Here is a 5000-nt window from a genome sequence, read left to right as displayed (position 1 = left end):
CTTTTACTTTTACTCCACTACAATTATTTGAAAACTTACTATTTGAAAAGTTACTAGTTACTTTGTAGATTTAGATTATTATTACAAAACATACATTCACTGCTATATATATTTCGCGATGCGACGCATTGTGAGCGACGCATGAGCGACGCATGCGACGCATTGTGAGCTTGTAGATCTGCTATTTCAAAAGATTTGTATACTTTTGAAAACTTGAAATGGGACATTCTGCATAATGAGTACTTTTACTTTTGGTAGTTTAAGTACATTTTCTACATTGCAGTATTGATATAGCCTGGTAAACCCTCCCTCCAGAAATCTCATATGTATTTTATTTCAGGAGTGAGTCTGGCCTGCAGACCTATATGGGCAATTTGGCTGTGGGCTGGAGCTGGGCGGGAGTAATGTAGCTTTGATGTCCAAGCGGCCCTTTGATGTCCAATTAAGCCACTTTAGGCTGCAGTGATTATCACCAGGAGTAATTGGTTTGTCTTTGATGTTAATGAGCAGCTTGTATGAAAGGTGTATTGATTAATGACGTGTGAACCACTCGGGTTCCACCTGATTGGCCTACCCCCGCTGTCAATCACAAAACAATGAGCGAGGACGCTGATTGGCTCGGTTATTTGGTAATGCACTAGAAACGCCCATACAAGCCTTCATGCCAGACTCACTCCTGGAATCAAATGGAAATGAGATTTCCGGAGGGAGGGTTTACCAGGCTAGTATTGATACTCTTACGTAAGTAAAAACATTTATTTTTCCGCCACTGGAAAAAAATGACATGAGACATGAGACTCCACATTAGCCAAGAAGAGACAGACATCATGGACCACCCGTATACATGTCATGGACCACTAGTGGTCCACATGGACCACTAGTTGAGAAACTGCAGTTCACTCAGACCTGGTGACCTACGTTGTAGTTGACATCAGTTACTGGGAAGTATAGGAGATCAAGAACTCCCACAGAAAAGCGAGTTGGAATCTCAAGAATGGGAAGTCTGCCGGATTGCCTTAGTTATCATTATTAGGAAATGTGCCCATGTAGTAAGTAGGGTATGTCTGCTCACTCATACATAAGTAAATGTATCAGTTAACATGGGTTTAACCCATTCAATCCGGGAACGCATGTGTGTCATTTTACATTTCTTTGGCTATTAAAAAAAATAGCAGATCGCAGAGCTCATAGTGCGGCACCGAGTGCAAAATTCTTGAACATTAGTGAAAATCTTTGAATACTTTTTGTTTTTAACACAAATCTTTGCTTCTGAGGGTCCCTGGCACAACATATTTTCAGATGGGGGTCCGCGGCCAAATATATATATCAATTTGGGGGTCCCTGACGTGAAAACTGGAACCACAATCTACTGTCATTCAACTGTGTGACTGTGTGTATGTGTGTGTGTGTGTGTGTGTGCGTGTGCGTGTGTGTGTGTGTGACGGTCCATTCGGAGCCCTAGAGTCGACAAGCCGGTCATCTGCAGTCATCACTGCATGGACTGACCTCAGCCTGTCTGTCTGTCTGTCTGTCTGTCTGTCTGTCTGTCTGTCTGTCTGTCTGTCTGTCTGTCTGTCTGTCTGTCTGTCTGTCTGTCTGTCTGTCTGTCTGTCTGTCTGTCTTTACAGGGGGCGCTATTGAGTTTTTCTCTGTGTGCTGCTTCATTCAATATCTTTTCATTCCCTTCCTAGTAAGGAAGTGAGCAGGTTTTCAGTGTGTTGCCAGATTTTGCAAAAGAAACAAGGGGCCAGGTCTATGAAAACAAGCACAAAAGAAGCAACTATAGGCTCAGTTTTAACACTTTAAATCGGCTATTTGAAAATAGCAGATCAACAAGCTCACAAGATGTGTCACATCACGACACATTGTGACCTTGTAGATCTGCTACTTTCAAAAAATATTGGGGAAAAAAGTAAAATATTTTGAATCCGTTCTCTACACTGGCTCCCCGTGGCGGCTCGCATCCAGTTAAAACCCTGGTGCTAGCCAATAGGGCCAATAGGACCTCTGGGCTATGGTCGACGCTTACACCCTGCCCGACCACTTCGGTCTGCCACCTCGGGGCGACTGATTGCCTCGTCACTCAAGGGTCCTTCTGGCCGATCCACACGGTCACAACTTTTTTTCTGTTCTGGCCCCACAGTGGTGGAATGAACTTCCCACTGATGTCCGGACAGCAGAGTCACTGCCCATCTTTCGCCGCAGGCTGAAAACCCACCTCTTCAGGAAACGCTACCCTTCCTCTTTGCCTGGCCTACTTGTTGTTAACTAGTTGTACGAACGCTTGTTTTATTGTTGTATTGTTTTATTGGATCTTGTTTAGTCGATACACTTATTTGTTTAAGCTCCTGCTCATTTGATTTTGCTATTTTGTCTCATCTGTTTAAGGAAATAGGTAGCTGTTATATTGCACTTTTACCTTAGCGCTAGGTATACTCTTGGTTGCTTGTTTTTGCAGAAAATGCACTTAAGACTTCTGGTGATTAGTAGTTCCCTACCTATGTTGAATGCACTTATTGTAAGTTGCTTTGGATAAAAGCGTCTGCTAAATGACTGTAATGTAATGTAATGTAATGTAATGTCAGTATGTGTCTCTGATGTTGTGAGGGAATCCAGTTCAAAACCCTGGTGCTAGCCTATAGGGCAGTGAAAGGAACAGCTCCTTCCTACCTCCGGGCTATGGTCGATGCCTACACCCCTGCCCGACCACTTCGGTCTGCCACCTCGGGGCGACTGATTGCCTCGTCACTCAAGGGTCCTTCTGGCCGATCCACACGGTCACGACTCTTTTCTGTTCTGGCCCCACAGTGGTGGAATGAACTTCCCACTGATGTTAGGACAGCAGAGTCACTGCCCATATTTCGCCGCAGGCTGAAAACTCACCTCTTCAGGAAACACTACCCTTCCTCCCTGCCTGACCTACTTGTTGTTAACTAGTTGTACGAACGCTTGTTTTCTATTGCTGTATTGTTTATTGGATTATTGGATTGTTTATTGGATCTTGTTTAGTCGATATACTTATTTGTTTTAGCTCATGCTCATTTGATTTAGCTATTTTGTCTCATCTGTTTAAGGAAATAGGTAGCTGATATATTGCACTTTTACCTTAGCGCTAGGTATACTCTTGGTTGCTTGTTTATGCAGAAAATGCACTAAAGACTTCTGGTGATTAGTAGTTTTCGTTCCCTACCTATGTTGAATACACTTATTGTAAGTCGCTTTGGATAAAAGCGTCTGCTAAATGACTGTAATGTAATGTAATGTAATGTAATGTAATGTAATGATGTCTTGGTACAGTGGGCAGGTGGTCAGTATGTGTCTCTGATGTCTTGGTACAGTGGGCAGGTGGTCAGTATGTGTCTCTGATGCCTTGGTACAGTGGGCAAGTGGTCAGGAAGTGTAGCTCAGTTTCTACCTGGTTTTGTGTTAGCCTGGTTTCAGACAAATCTGCCATTGCAAAAAATAATTGCCCTATAGGTCTGGCCCCTCTCAATAGAGATTAGAGTTCTCTCCCTCCGAGGTTGTGAGGGACCAATCAGGGCCCAGTATGCAAATATGGGGCGGGTTTATCATCACACATTTAATCACACACACATTTAATCACACAGAGATTCCAGACTAATATCTACGTCAGGGGTGATGCAACTTCGATGATGGAGAGGGCCACTATATTTCCACACTCACTCCAGAGGGCCACATTGCATCCGTATTTTAATTTTCATTGTAAATTCGCCATTCTGTCACACAAAAGTAGCAAAAATAGCCAATTTACAAGCTCGAAATGCGTCGCACTGCGACGCGTTTTGAGCTTGTAGATCTGCTATTTTTTTATTGGAATCCTGATAAAGTTTTTGCTATTTTTGAATTGGAATCCTGAAAAGTTACATTTTTATTTAATTTCAAATGCATTTAGTTGTACTTATGTTAAATTCATGAACTTAAATACAAATACATTGGACATAAAAAAGACAATATAATTTCAAAATAGTCATTAAGCTACTAATAAAGACCGAAGTAATTAAAGCGGGTCATGTTTGCATGTTTGGAATTGTAACAGCTGAAATCAATAATATATCAGTTTTCCGATATTAACCTGCAGGCCGCATTAAGTGAAGGTGGGGGCCGCATGTGGCCCCAGGGCCGCCAGGTGCCCATGTATGATCTACGCAGTGATATTAGTCAGGCCATGCCAGGCTAGTTTTGTGTGCAGTGGGTGCATAGTCTGTCTTTTCTTGGCAGCCAGGTCTGCCTATGGTGGCCTTTCTCCATCGCAGGACATGTGTTCACCAGTGGTGGAAAGTAATTAAGTACATTTACTTAAGTACTGTACTTAAGCACATTTTTGAGGTATTTGTACTTTACTTGAGTATTTCCAATGTCCAATACTTTTACTTCTACTCCACTACATTTCAGAGACAAAAAAATTACTTTTACTCCACTACAATTATCTGAAAACTTTAGTTACTAGTTTTCAGATATAAATTATGATATTATAAAACATACATTAACCACTTTAGACCTATTTTTATTCCTAGGCTATTTGAAAATAGCCGATCTACAAACTCACAACGCGTCGCGATGCGACGCGTTTTGAGCTTGTAGATCTGCTATTTTCAAATATTTTAGTACTTTTACTTTTTGTACTTAAGTATATTTTGATGCCAATATTTTTGTACTTTTACTCAAGTCAATTTTGAATTCTGGACTTTTACTTGTAACTGAGTATTTTTATATTGCAGTATTAGTACTTTTACTTAAGTAAAACATTTGAGTACTTTTTCTGTATCTAGTCAATGTTACTTAGTTTTGGATCAGTTACATTGCTCAGGTATTCTGCCACTGTGTATTCCCTGTTTAGAGCTAAATAGCATTCCATTTTGCTCTGGTTTCGGGTAGATCTTTTCCAGCGTGTAAGATAAAGCTTTATTTTTTTACTTTTTTATCCCATCGTTCAAGTTCTTGATCGGCAAGTGGGCCGCAGACTTCACAACCATGGAGGG

This window comes from Gymnoscopelus braueri (assembly GCF_963280865.1).
Source record: "Gymnoscopelus braueri genome assembly, chromosome: 5".
Taxonomy (NCBI): Eukaryota; Metazoa; Chordata; class Actinopteri; order Myctophiformes; family Myctophidae; genus Gymnoscopelus; species Gymnoscopelus braueri.
Note: the sequence above shows the minus strand (reverse complement) of the source record.